We start from the raw sequence: 15,487 nt of genomic DNA, 5'->3' as shown, positions 1-15,487 counted from the left end.
CCCCCCCTTACGCCCCCTCTTTTTTAGGCCAGAAAGAAATTTTTCAAGAAGAAGCGGGGCATGAATGTTCTCCCTGGGGTCCCAAGTTCTCTCCTCTGGGCCAAACCCCTTCCAATCCACCAGAAAAAAAGGTTTTTCCTCTTACCCCCTTGGTGGCCAGAATGTTCTCTACCTCAAAAACGTCCCCAGTGGAAATCGGAGCAGGGGGAGTACCTGGATTGTTGGAAAAAGAATTAAACACAACAGGTTTGAGGAGAGATACATGGAAGGAGTTGTGAATCCATAAGGTGGCCGGGAGTTTTAACTTGTAGGCCACTGGGTTGATTTGTTTGAGGACTTCAAATGGACCGATGAACCGAGGACCCAACTTGTAGGAGGGTACTTTGAGCCGAACATATTTGGAGGAGAGCCAAACCTTGTCGCCCGGACGGAATTGAGGCGGATCCAGACGTCTCTTGTCAGCATATCTCTTCATCCGCTCGGAGGACTGAAGAAGTGCGGACCTAGTATTCTCCCAAATGGTGGAAAATTCACTGACCAGAGACTCCGCGGCAGGGTTTTCTACAGAAGCGGAGACGGGAAACGGAATTCGGGGATGTTGACCATAGGCTACAAAGAACGGGGACTTGGAAGTCGATTCGCTCTCATGGTTGTTGTAAGAGAATTCGGCCCATGGTAGGAGGTCCACCCAGTCGGTATGGTGAGCATTAACAAAGTGTCGGAGGTAGCTGGTAAGGATCTGGTTGATACGCTCCACTTGGCCATTGGACTGTGGATGGTAAGCGGAGGAGAAATCCAGGGTGACATCCAGCAGCTTACACGTAGCTCTCCAGAAGCGTGAGGTGAATTGAACCCCTCGATCCGACACAATGTGGAGGGGTAGGCCATGTAGACGGAAAATGTGAAGGAAGAAGTCCTTAGCCAGCTCTGATGCAGACGGGAGACCAGGCAGAGGAATGAAGTGGGCCATTTTACAAAAGCGGTCGCCGACCACCCAAATGACTGTACAGCCGGCAGAAACAGGGAGATCTGTAATAAAGTCCATAGCAATGTGTTGCCAAGGGGCAGCAGGTACGGGAAGAGGCAGGAGGTGACCGGCTGGAAGATGTCTGGGAACTTTGTTGCGGGCACAAGACGAACAGGCCGAGACAAAGTCAACTACATCCTTGCGCAGGGTGGGCCACCAGTAATGCCGGGTAATGAGCAGGAAAGTCTTCTTCTAACCGGCATGGCCGGCTAGTTTAGATGAATGACCCCAGTGAAGAATCTTTTCCAGATCAGGAGCTGCTACAAACGTCTTACCGGGTGGGAGACGAGTCAGATCTAAGGGGGCCATACTCATTACTTTGGAGGGGTCGATGATGTGCATAGGCTCCTCCTCTAGATCGGAGGACAGGAAGGATCGGGACAAGGCATCAGCTTTAACATTCTTGTCCTCCGGGCGGAAATGTAGAATAAAGTTGAAGCAAGCAAAGAACAAAGACCACCGGGCCTGACACGGATGGAGTCTTTGGGCATTCTGGAGATATGCAAGATTTTTGTGATCAGTACAGATGATCATTGGGTATAGAGCCCCTTCAAGCAGGTAACGCCACTCCTCCAGCGCCAATTTGATGGCTAGTAGTTCTCGGTCTCCTATGGAGTAGCTGCGCTCAGACGAGGAGAAGAGTTTGGAGAAGAAGCCGCAGGTTACCATTCTCCCGGATGAAGATTTTTGGGTGAGCACTGCTCCGGCTCCGGAGGAGGAAGCATCAACCTCCAGGAAGAACTGTTTGTTGCAGTCCGGACGGTGCAGCACTGGGGCAGAGGAGAAGGCTTGCTTTAAGGAACGGAAGGCCTCTTCGGCTTCGGGCGGCCATACCTTGGGATTTGCTCCCTTACGAGTGAGCGCAGAGATGGGAGCAGTCCGAGAAGAGAAGTGCGGGATGAAGAGACGGTAGTAGTTGGCGAAGCCCAGGAATCGCTGAATCGCCTTCAACCCCTCCGGACAGGGCCATTTTAAGACGGCAGAGAGCTTCTCAGGATCCATTCGTAGACCTGTCTGGGAGATAATATAACCCAGGAATGGAAGAGAGGTCTGCTCGAAGAGGCACTTCTCAAATTTGGCATAGAGGTGATTCTGCCTGAGCCTAAGAAGGACCTGTCTGGAATCTACAGTCTAAGTCTACAGTCTGCTGCACCCAGAGAGGCTGTCAGCCCAGACCAGACTCAGGAGCTCAGGTTAGTGAGCCTAAGGCGTCCCGACGCCATAAGAGGGGTGAAGAGTAGCGAGGCCTACTGCCAGTGTGAAGCCTCGTCAGGGCCCTGAGCGACCAAAGGCAAGTGGAGTAAGCTAGCTACATAGGGGGCAGAGGAGCTTAGCCAGCTCACCCCAAGACCATATACCGGACACCGGGTCCGTGTCTGCAAGGATCTCTAGGACCAGCAGAAACAACCGGAACCCCTGGCGAACTACATGTCCCAGGAACACCTGAAGCTGACCGTTATCCCAGGGTCAGGAATCACTGAGGCCCAAGAGACCAGGGAGTGTGATCTCCACAGAAGGCCCTACCACCAGGTCAGTAGGTGCAAGACAGAGACCAATTTAGGCCTAGCTTCAGGCAGGTCATAAACTTATCAGGAAAAGGCAAGAAACAGGAGGCCCCACACCCGCTCACTGGGGAGAGTCCTGAAATGCACCCTTCACCCTACAGTGCCCTGGATCATGCCTGAAACACCACCAGTAAAGGTACTGAAGTGAACTGTCATGTGTGTGCCTATTCTTCTTCTGAACCGGCTGGGTCCCCTCTGTCCTGCATCCATTCTCCTACGCTGCCCTGAGGCCCCGCTCCACCTGTCGGGAGCCGCACCAACTAAGCTGCCGGACCACCGGCCTCAGAGGACTGTAGCAGCGCTGGTGATCCTCACCAGACTGTTATGGATCCGGGTGGTGGAACCTCTGTGCTGCGGTGCAAGGATGGACCCAGAGGGGCGTAACTAAGTATCAACTCGGACCGACCCTGGTCGTACGGCGGCTAACGACTCCGTGACCAGGGAGGGACCTAGCAGAGGGACCAGGTGCTACTCTGGGGACGACCTTGTAAGAGAGCAGGTGACTCCCACGGGTCAGATGGCAGAGACTGACCGATACTGCAGATGGGCACTGAAGGCAGGCAGACGAGAGGTCTGGGTAGATGAACTGGCAGAGACAGCAGGCGACAGGAAGAAGTCTCTAGGTAGGCTGTCAGGTGGTCACGGCAAGTGACGGGCAGGAGCCTCCGGGTAGGCAGACAGGTGGTCACGGCAAGTGACAGGCGGAAGCCTCTAGGTAGGCTGTCAGGTGGTCACGGCAAGTGACGGGCAGGAGCCTCCGGGTAGGCAGACAGGTGGTCACGGCAAGTGACGGGCAAGAGCCTCCGGGTAGGCAGACAGGTGGTCACGGCAAGTGACGGGCAGGAGCCTCCAGGTAGGCTGACAGGTAACAGGCAGGTGCTTCCAGGTAAGCAGGCGGGTGAAGCCCATAGACAGACTGGCGGACAGAATGGAAGACAGACTGTCGGGCTGGAGAGTAGTCAGGCTGGCGGACTGGACTGATAGTCAGGCTGGCGGGCAGGACTAGTAGTCAGGCTGGCAGCGGGACCTGAGGGCTGAAGCAGAGGTTAGAACACTGTGCATCAACTGTTGCTCGGGCACCTCCATTTTGGAGGAGGTGCCTTATATATGGGAGGACCTCCGGCAATTGGCCAGGGACTCCTTAGGGCGGCGCGCGCGGCCCCTTTAAGAGGAAAGGAGCGCGCCCTAAGCACAGTGCCCGGGAAGCTGCGCGCTCCGGCAGCAGAAGCAGGAAGAGGAGCGCTGGAGGACGCGGGGCAGGGAGCGCGGCGGTGAGAGGGACGGCGTCTCTGCCTGGCAGAGGGCAGAGATGCCGATGCTACAGTACCCCCCCCCCCCCTTACGCCCCCTCTTTTTTAGGCCAGAAAGAAATTTTTCAAGAAGAAGCGGGGCATGAATGTTCTCCCTGGGGTCCCAAGTTCTCTCCTCTGGGCCAAACCCCTTCCAATCCACCAGAAAAAAGGTTTTTCCTCTTACCCCCTTGGTGGCCAGAATGTTCTCTACCTCAAAAACGTCCTCAGCGGAAACCGGAGCAGAGGGAGTACCTGGATTGTTGGAAAAAGAATTAAACACAACAGGTTTGAGGAGAGATACATGGAAGGAGTTGGGAATCCGTAAGGTGGCCGGGAGTTTTAACTTGTAGGCCACTGAGTTGATTTGTTTGAGGACTTCAAATGGACCGATGAACCGAGGACCCAACTTGTAGGAGGGTACTTTGAGCCGAACATATTTGGAGGAGAGCCAAACCTTGTCGCCCGGACGGAATTGAGGCGGATCCAGACGTCTCTTGTCAGCATATCTCTTCATCCGCTCGGAGGACTGAAGAAGTGCGGACCTAGTATTCTCCCAAATGGCGGAAAATTCACTGACCAGAGACTCCGCGGCAGGGTTTTCTACAGAAGCGGAGACGGGAAACGGAATTCGGGGATGTTGACCATAGACTACAAAGAATGGGGACTTGGAAGTCGATTCGCTCTCATGGTTGTTGTAGGAGAATTCGGCCCATGGTAGGAGGTCCACCCAGTCGGTATGGTGAGCATTAACAAAGTGTCGGAGGTAGCTGGTAAGGATCTGGTTGATACGCTCCACTTGGCCATTGGACTGTGGATGGTAAGCGGAGGAGAAATCCAGGGTGACATCCAGCAGCTTACACGTAGCTCTCCAGAAGCGTGAGGTGAATTGAACCCCTCGATCCGACACAATGTGGAGGGGTAGGCCATGTAGACGGAAAATGTGAAGGAAGAAGTCCTTAGCCAGCTCTGATGCAGACGGGAGACCAGGCAGAGGAATGAAGTGGGCCATTTTACAAAAGCGGTCGCCGACCACCCAAATGACTGTACAGCCAGCAGAAACAGGGAGATCTGTAATAAAGTCCATAGCAATGTGTTGCCAAGGGGCAGCAGGTACGGGAAGAGGCAGGAGGTGACCGGCTGGAAGATGTCTGGGAACTTTGTTGCGGGCACAAGACGAACAGGCCGAGACGAAGTCAACTACATCCTTGCGCAGGGTGGGCCACCAGTAATGCCGGGTAATGAGCAGGAAAGTCTTCTTCTAACCGGCATGGCCGGCTAGTTTAGATGAATGACCCCAGTGAAGAATCTTTTCCAGATCAGGAGCTGCTACAAACGTCTTACCGGGTGGGAGACGAGTCAGATCTAAGGGGGCCATACTCATTACTTTGGAGGGCTCGATGATGTGCATAGGCTCCTCCTCTAGATCGGAGGACAGGAAGGATCGGGACAAGGCATCAGCTTTAACATTCTTGTCCTCCGGGCGGAAATGTAGAATAAAGTTGAAGCAAGCAAAGAACAAAGACCACCGGGCCTGACACGGATGGAGTCTTTGGGCATTCTGGAGATATGCAAGATTTTTGTGATCAGTACAGATGATCACTGGGTATAGAGCCCCTTCAAGCAGGTAACGCCACTCCTCCAGCACCAATTTGATGGCTAGCAGTTCTCGGTCTCCTATGGAGTAGTTGCGCTCAGACGAGGAGAAGAGTTTGAAGAAGAAGCCGCAGGTTACCATTCTCCCGGAAGAAGATTTTTGGGCGAGCACTGCTCCGGCTCCGGAGGAGGAAGCATCAACTTCCAGGAAGAACTGTTTGTTGCAGTCCGGACGGTGCAGCACTGGGGCAGAGGAGAAGGCTTGGTTTAAGGAACGGAAGGCCTCCTCGGCTTCGGGCGGCCATACCTTGGGATTTGCTCCCTTACGAGTGAGCGCAGAGATGGGAGCAGTCCGAGAAGAGAAGTGCGGGATGAAGAGACGGTAGTAGTTGGCGAAGCCCAGGAATCGCTGAATCGCCTTCAACCCCTCCGGACAGGGCCATTTTAAGACGGCAGAGAGCTTCTCAGGATCCATTCGTAGACCTGTCTGGGAGATAATATAACCCAGGAATGGAAGAGAGGTCTGCTCGAAGAGGCATTTCTCAAATTTGGCATAGAGGTGATTCTGCCTGAGCCTAAGCAGGACCTGACGAACATCCCTCCGGTGTGTGGGAAGGTCCGGAGAGAAGACCAAGATGTCGTCCAGATACACCACCACGCAGGAATATAGAAGATCACGGAAGATGTCATTGACTAATTCTTGGAAGACGGCGGGAGCATTGCAGAGACCGAAGGGCATTACACGGTATTCATAGTGACCGTCCCGGGTATTGAATGCCGTCTTCCACTCGTCTCCTTGACGGATCCAGACCAGGTTATACGCCCCACGTAGATCCAACTTGCAAAAGATCCTAGCGCCCTTAAGGCGGTCAAACAACTCGGAGATGAGTGGCAGGGGGTATCTGTTTTTGACCGTGATTAGGTTAAGTCCTCGATAGTCTATACAGGGGTGTAGTGAACCATGCTTCTTCTTGACGAAGAAGAATCCGGCTCCAGCCGGGGAGGTAGATTTCCGGATGAATCCCCTAGCCAGATTCTCCTTAATGTATTCTGACATTGCCCGGGTTTCGGCCGACGACAACGGGTAGATACGCCCACGGGGTGGAGTGGCACTGGGTACCAGGTCGATCGCGCAATCATATGGCCTATGAGGTGGCAGTGTCTCTGCTTCCTTTTTGTCGAAGACATCTGCACAGGACCAGTAAGGTGCCGGTAAACCGGGTAGATTAGCCGGGGTGAGGGGCGGACGAACCGGGCGGACTGGGACCAGGCAGGTCTCATGGCAATCCTGCCCCCAACGGAGTACTTCACCGGATTGCCAGTTCAACACGGGTTCATGTCTCTGAAGCCAGGGTAGACCTAGCAATAGGGAGTGAGAGAGACCAGAAAGCACATGGAAAGAGATACTCTCAGAGTGCAGCATTCCCACCTGCAGGGTTATAGGTTCTGTGATGAGCAGGATGGTCACCGGAAGGAGTCTTCCATCCACGGAGGCGACTGCCAATGGTTCAGCCAGAGGTTTGGTGGGAATGTGATATTTCTCTACCAGGGACTGGGAAATGAGGTTCCCAGCAGCTCCAGAATCTAGGTGTGCAATTTCAAAGTAGCGGATCTCTCCCCAGGAGATGGAGACAGACAAAGTCAGGGAAAGAGAGGGTTTACTTTTGCCTAGGGCGACCTCTCCGAGCGGTCCTAGCTACTGGCGTTTGCCGGCTTCACCGGGCAGGAACGGATGAAGTGCTACTTACTGCCACAATAGAAACAGCTCCCCTCGGCTCGGCATGACTCTTGGCGAGATTTGACCATCTTGGTCTGGTCGACTTGCATAGGTTCGGGCAAGCGTGCCCGGGGAGTGGTTAATTGAAAGCAGGTCTCTGGAAAGTCGGAGCAAGGCGAGGAAATCTTCGCTCCCAGGTGGTCTCTTTAGCACGTTCCTGGAAACGGATGTCGATACGGTTAGCTAGCGACACCAGGTCATCCAGGGTAGTAGGAATGTCCAGGCCGGCCAACTCATCCTTAATCCGGCCGGAAAGACCCTCCCAGAAGATGGACACCAGGGCCTTGTTGTCCCAGGCAAGCTCAGAAGAGAGGGTACGGAACTGTATGGCATACTGGCCCACGGTGAGATTCCCTTGGCGGAGACGGAGCAACGAGGAGGAAGTAGAAGATTTTCGTCCTGGTTCATCGAAGACTTTCCAGAAAGCAGCGAGGAAAGACGATAGATCGGACACCAGGGGATCCCCTCTCTCCCACAGGGGATTAAGCCATGCCAGTGCTTCCCCAGTGAGGTGAGACATGATGAACGCCACCTTGGCCCGGTCAGAGGGAAACTGATGTGCCAAAAGTTCAAAGTGCAGGGTGCACTGGTTTATGAAACCCCGAGCTAGAGCGGGGTCGCCTCCAAAACGAGGAGGTGCAGAAGGCCGGGGACCTGGGTTGGATGCCATGGTATTGGTGGGCAGCGGCGCTGCCGGAGTGGGAGTCGCACGACTCGAGGCGGACACAGGTGGAACAGGCAATGTGTCCAGGCGGTAGTTGACACTCCACAGGAAGTACAGGTCAGAGAGCGAGGGGGCTTGGGGGCCACCGGGTTCCATGGCCCGAGCAAACTGTTACGGATCCGGGTGGTGGAACCTCTGTGCTGCGGTGCAAGGAGGGACCCAGAGGGGCGTAACTAAGTATCAACTTGGACCGACCCTGGTAGTACGGCGGCTAACGACTCCGTGACCAGGGAGGGACCGAGCAGAGGGACCAGGTGCTACTCTGGGGACGACCTTGTAAGAGAGCAGGTGACTCCCACGGGTCAGATGGCAGAGACTGACCGATACTGCAGATGGGCACTGAAGGCAGGCAGACGAGAGGTCTGGGTAGATGAACTGGCAGAGACAGCAGGCGACTGGAAGAAGTCTCTAGGTAGGCTGTCAGGTGGTCACGGCAAGTGACAGGCAGGAGCCTCCGGGTAGGCAGACAGGTGGAAGCCTCTAGGTAGGCTGTCAGGTAACAGGCAGGTGCTTCCAGGTAAGCAGGCGGGTGAAGCCCATAGACAGACTGGTGGACGAAATGGAAGACAGACTGTCGGGCTGGAGAGTAGTCAGGCTGGCGGACTGGACTGATAGTCAGGCTGGCGGGCAGGACTAGTAGTCAGGCTAGCAGCGGGACCTGAGGGCTGAAGCAGAGGTTAGAACACTGTGCATCAACTGTTGCTCGGGCACCTCCATTTTGGAGGAGGTGCCTTATATATGGGAGGACCTCCGGCAATTGGCCGGGGACTCCTTATGGCGGCGCACGCGGCCCCTTTAAGAGGAAGGGAGCGCGTGCACGCGCGCCCTAAGCACAGTGCCTGGGAAGCTGCGCGCGCCGGCAGCAGAAGCAGGAAGAGGAACGCTGGAGGACGCCGGGCAGGGAGCGCGGCGGTGAGTGTGACAGCGTCTCTGCCTGGCAGAGGGCAGAGACGCCGATGCTACACAGACACCACGGGTGGCGTCACGAACTTTCCCTATCCCATATAACTTTCCCCATTCCTTGCTTTTTAAGAGTGACCCCAGGGTACGGCCCCGGGAGCCGGCCACCGCGGCATCCCCCAAAACCAACAACAAGGTCCGGGCGCCGAGTGCGTCCCCATCCCCTGGGCACATCAATACCACCAGAGGGAGCCCGTTAGGGATATATATATGGAGGGTGGAGTTAGGCAGTCAATTAGTTGTTGGAGTTAGTTCAGACACAGAGAGTCTGAGAGCGTGCTGACGCTGAGAGCAGCGAAGACGCAGCTCGTCTGCTGCTGAGAATTGAGGGCCCCCAGTGTGGCCGACGGCAAAGAGGAGAGGAGAGAGGAGTTGAGGGGGCAGAGGAGCATCATAGGCTCACCCCAAGACACAAACCGGACACCGGGTCCGCGCCTACAGGGTCCTTTATACCCAGTAGGGATCACCGGCATTCCAGGAGGACTACAAGTCCCTGGCTGACCTGAAGCTAGACCCACACAGGACCAGGAACCACGAAGGCCCCAGCGTTACCAGGGATAGTGGTTGCCAGCAGAAGGTCCTACTACCGAGCGACAGGTGAAGGAACAGCACAACACACAAGCTAGGCCCAGTTGCAGGCTGGCCAGGAGCATACAGAGAGGCAGACACGGACCAGGAGGCCTTATACCCGCTCACTGGGGAGAAGTCCTGAAGTGCACCCATCCTACTGAGTACCCTGGACCGTACCTGACATCCGCACCAGTAAAGGTATTGAAGTGAATCCCCTGTCTCTGTCAATCACTCCTGCTGCGCCATCCCGCCTGCACTAGAAGCCCCAGCATCACCACCCTACACCAAAACTCCACACTGCCCCGGGGGCCCGCTCCATCTGTGGGGAGCAGAAACACCTCAGCTGCCATCCCATCCTCCCAGGGGGTCTGCAGCAGCGCTGGTGAACCTTACCAGGTACCACAGGTGGCGTCATGAAATATTTACTTTATTTTTATCTCTATCCAACTTACTATCCCCTTTTTGTTGACCGCCCTGGGCCACGGACTGGGCCAGCCACTGTGACATATCCCCCCCAGCATCCATAGGCCCGGATGCCAAGTACCCCATTGCTCCGGGGGCGCGTCAGTTGCATGCGCGTTTTTTACCTATGGATTTGCTGCATCTAATGCAAGTCTATGGGGAAAATCTGCACAGAAAACATGCTGCAGTTTTGAAACACACAGTGCAGGTCAGTTTATGCTGAGTGAAAAAGAAAAAGCATAGCGGGTATGAGATTTCTATAAATCACATCCATTGTGCTGGAATTGTAAGACGCTGCATTTTTGATACAGCTTAAACACTCAGAGTAAAAACTGCACCAAAAACTTATCGTGTGAATGTAGCCTTAGGCCATGGCCCCACTATCAGCATTTGGTCAGGAGTAAGTTATTTACGTCATTTGTCAGTGGCTGTAATGTTATGACTGATCAGCGCAATATGGAAATCATCTTTAATGCAGTTGCCAAGTATTTAACTGTTCACCCAACAAAAGTGAGCCGAATGTAGCAATACACAGTACTAATGACACAATTAGGAAATTATTTTAAGGGTATGTTCACACATGGCATTTTTCCTGCTCATTTTACGGTACTAACCTAAATCAATGAGATTTCTTAAATCTCTTTTCACCCATTTAATTTATGGAAGAAAAATGCAAAAAAAAGTGTGTATTTACGCAGTTTTTCTCCTGCCAACACAATGGGTTTTGGTACAGAAAAAAACACAACTGTGCGCCCATGATGAGTTTTTTGACGTTGCGTCAAAAACGCAACGTCTTAGGTCAGCTTTTGGTGAGTTTTTGATGTCGCAGATTTTCTGCACTTATTATTTCAGATAGGTTTCTTGTGGTTTTTCACTGCGCTTTTGACGCTGTGTTTTTTTGTCTCTTGGTGGTATATCATGATTTTAAATAAAGCTGCTTTGTTTTTTATAGTTCCTGGGTTTTTGTGTTGACAAAACTTTACTGATATACTTAGGTACGGATTACATGCTTTTTTAATGCATTTCTGCAGATTTCCTGCATCTAGTGTTAGTCTATGGCTAGGGTCACACTACTGTACAACACGGCCAAGAGCTCTGTGATAAAACACCGCATAGCACTCGGCCCAGTGTTATTCTATAGAGCAGCTCAGATCAGTGATTATTTTCTCATGCCGTTTTGCCATGAGAGAACAATCTTTGCAGCGAGACTGGATTCACTCGCACCCATACAATTCTATGGGTGAGAGTGAAAATCGGATTGCACTCGCACGCCAAGTCATGCCATGAAGGAGATGGAGAAATTACTTTCTTCGTCTCCTCCACACCTGTGCTGTGATTCTTTTTTGGGAGAGGACTGGAGCACAGTAGCACTGACACTTGGACCACACTCGCAGCAGAGCAGGAGCCAAGTGTCATTATTCAATGTTCTTGCCTCGAATGCCATATGCTGGGGTGACTCCGGCCTATGGGGATAAATCTGCCCAGAAAGCTCAGCGTACCCGCAAAAAAAAATTGACATGCTGCGGATCGGAAATACGCACCGCAGATCAGTTTACGCTGAGTGATAAAAAGCACAGCGGGCAGGAGATTTCTATAAGTCCCATCGGCTTCGCTTGAATTATAAGATGTTGTGTTTTTGCCGCAGCGAAAATACACAGCGTCAAGAACTCAAAAGCTCATTATGGAACGTAGCCTAAGGCTGCAATCATATGTTGAGACCACGGTGAGTTGGGGGGGGGATTTTGCAGCAATTACTGTAAGGCCACATTCACACGTTCAGTGGACGGGGCCTAAAACCACAACTCAATATTCGAAAATAAAGGCAAAAGCAATGCAGTTTGGAACGCAGACCAAGGCCACGTTCACACGTTCAGTATTTGGTCAGTATTTTACATCATTATTTGTAAGCCAAAATCAGGGGTGGAACAATCAGAGGAAAAGTATAATAGAAACACTTCACCACTTCTGGATTTATCACCCACTCCTGGTTTTGGTTTCCAAATACTGAGGTAAATTACTGAACGTGTGAAAGTGGAGGAGCGCTATGGGGATTTTTAAATTTCCTCATTTGTTATTAATCAAGTGTGTAATGAGTGCAGTAATATACTCAGCGCTCGCCGTCTTCTGCCGTTCTCAGCAGCGCCCCAGTCCATTCTGGAACCATGTGACCACATTTGTAATCAGTTGGATCACACAGCGGCTTCTATGTGCAGAGGCGTTACTTTCTTATTGAAAGTCTATGAGACTCAGATCGAGGCTTTCCAGCCTCCTCTCCATCCTCATTCTGAGGCTCAGAGCCTTACACTGATAACATTTAAAAAGTGACCTCCACGCTACACAGCAGAGACTGTGATCCAACAAGCCGAAAATGCGGGCACAGGTTGTACAAACGAATTGGAGTGCTGCTGAGAACGGCAGAAGACGGCGACTGGTGAGTTTATTAAACCTCATACATGCGTCTATTTTTCATAGATAAAACATGTACCCAGTAATGTCTGTAGTGCTATTCACATTTCTGTCTTTTTCTTGCAGACCTGTGTCTGAAATAAAATTTTGCAAACATGTTCATTTTTAATTGGAGTCACAGCTCAAAATTACCCATACAAGTCTGTGAAAAATCATGGACAGCACACAGGTGGCATCATTGTGCAGTCGGTATACTGACCATGATTAACATCCTAATGGATAGAGGAAGGGTTATAATTGTTGTTGGGTTTTTTTTTTGTTTTGTTTTTGTTTTTTTAAACCTTGAAGAAAGTCAGAACAATGATGAAACACAGACTTTTTTTGCAAATGTGAAAAATCACTGACATCTGAATGAGGTTAAACATGAATGCTAAGCCAGGTAGAAATTTAAAAAAAAAAAAAAAAAAATATTTCCATTTGCTCTTCCTACTTAAAATAATTAATCCACAGCAGATTGACCAAAAGAAAAAAAAAGTGGAGTTTTTGTGCATAAATAGTAAAAAAAAAATAAACTAATATAAGTTTTAGTATCACAGTAATTGCACCAACACAAAGAATACATTTATCACTTACCAAATGATGAATATCGTAAAAGCAAAAAAAAACAAAACTCCTGGTTTGTTTTTTTTCACCTCCCTGATAATAAAAACTTTACAATACAGTATAAGCACCCAAAATTGATTCCATTAAAATACACCTTGATTTAAAAAAAAACACTGTGGCCCCAATTCATTAAGAGTCAAGACCGGTGCTTTGTACACCACTATTAGTAAAGGGAGCACTTGGAGTAGGATGCACTAAATTCATTGAGGTGTGTGTGTCTCTTTAATGAATCTGACACATCGTTCAACTGTTGAGAATTGCTTGATGAATCTGCGCCCATAAGTTTATAAAAGTCGTTCTTGGATTATAAAAAAGGTACTTTTATGTGCCATACACTGATGTCCTATGTTTAAAAAATTAAGTTATAAATATGGCTTGCGGTGTGTAAATTAGCCGGGACTAGTCCAGTGGAGCATTGCTTCCCCCAGACTAGTCCTGCCTCGGATTTTGTAATCATGACCAGCAGGGTATGACTGGCATTGATCACACGGGTGACGTCCCCTTTAGAGCTCTGCGACTCTCACCTATGAGTATGACATTCTGCCTTCCTGCTCATGCGCCATGAAGTGGGGTGTACACTCTGTTTAGGAGGGTTTGGGGAGCTGACATATTTGTGTTTCCTTTAACCCCTTTAGGCCACATTCACACGTTCAGTATTCGGTTAGTATTTTACATCAGTATTTGTAAGCCAAAACCAGAAGTGGGTCAAAAATGCATAAGTGGTGACGTGTTTGTATTAGGCTGTGTGCCCACGTAGCGTTTTTCAAGCGTTTATGCTGTGGAATTTCCGCAGTGTAAACGCTTGTGAAACGCTAGGTAATCCGCACCCCATGGTCCCCAAGGGGATTCAGCATGTTCTATGCACATGCTGCGGATTTTTCCGCAGCGTTTATGCTGCATACAAAAATCCGCAGCATGTCATTTAATTTTGCGGAAGCGCAGCGGAATGGCCGCCATTGACTTGCATTGAGACGCATAGAATGCGCGTCTGTACATTTGACAAGCGGATTCTATATGCGTCTCTATGTGCGGATGGTACCCAGTTCTGGAGGAGAGGAGACTCTCATCCAGACCTGGGTACTATTGTACCTGTGAAAAAAAGAATAAAATAATAAATAAAGTTTATACTCGCCTTTCCGAAGGCTTCTCTGCATGCCGGCATCGCTTGAGGACCTGCGGTGACGTCACAGTCATGTGACCGCAGGCCCTTCACCGCTGTGTCTCGCGATATTCATGCAGCCGGGAACCAGACAGGAACGAGCGCTGCAGCCACGCCGGGGCCTCGGGGGTGAGTATAGCTTTATTTTATTTTTACGGTTCACACTGTATAAATCCATTCTGTTTGCATGGATTTATACAGTGTGACCTAGTTGTCAAGCACTTTCCAAGTGATGCTAATCGCCTGGAAAGCGCTTGTCAATCTGCATGCCGAAACGCATGTGAATCCGCATGTATTCTGCAGGAAAAACGCATGCACAATCTGCATGCGTTTTTTCTGCCAGGGAGATGCAGAAATGCTGCAGAAATTTTCTGCTTCATTTCTGCATCGTGGGCACATAGCCTTATACTTTTTCCTCTGATTGTTCCACTCTCTGATTCTGGCTATACTGATGTAAAATACTCAGTGTGAACGTGGCCTAAAGGTGTTAAAGGGAACGCATAACTACTTTAAGCTTTCGTCTATCCTTACAGTTCAGATATGTTTCCAGTGACACCATCTAAGCCCATTTTCTAACATCTTTTATAGGGTCCATATTATGTTCATAATTTTTTGAAAAGTTTATTTTCAAAAGTTTTCATAAGTTTGTTGTGTGTTTGTATAAAATATACTTGTTCCCTTTCATTCTTACACAGTTTATTACATCAGAGATATGACGCGCCCCCTGGGCCAGTGTTGTTTGGGGGATACCCGGAGCCGGATCAGATGGGGGTTGTAGTCTCCGAGTGGCGGTGACCCGGTCCGTGCCCAGGGTGTCAAGCTCAGTGTGTGGCAGTCCTACAGATGTTACTGGATGTTCTTTAGTGTCGACTACGCCACCCGTTGATTTGCGGTCAATACGGCCGCCGCTGCAGCAGGGTCCGCTGAGGCTGGTGGTGTGTGTGCAGCTTCTGGTGGTATAACCCCCAACGGGAGGGGTATAGCCTCAGGGGGTCAGTTGTAGAGGGTGGTGGTTGTGGTGGTGCAGTGAGGGTGGTATTAAGACTCAGAGTCGGGCTGTGCAGTTCAGGGTTTTTACTTACTGCTGTTGTTCTGGTCACTCCGGCCTTGAGTGACCACCCGAGCCGTGCTGCGTCCACCAGGTCCTGGACTCGGCCAACCCCCAGGTAATTCTGGAGCGTGATCCTGAGCTCCCTTTCTGACGTTCCTTTTCTCTGGCCTTCCCCACCAGGGATCCACCTATGTCCGGCTCCCTCGGGTCTCTTGGTGGGTACACCTCCTCTGGGTTC

The sequence above is a fragment of the Phyllobates terribilis genome, unplaced genomic scaffold (genome assembly GCF_046119375.1).
Source record: "Phyllobates terribilis strain yellow unplaced genomic scaffold, ASM4611937v1 Scaffold_5__5_contigs__length_657084704, whole genome shotgun sequence".
Taxonomy (NCBI): domain Eukaryota; kingdom Metazoa; phylum Chordata; class Amphibia; order Anura; family Dendrobatidae; genus Phyllobates; species Phyllobates terribilis.
Note: the sequence above shows the minus strand (reverse complement) of the source record.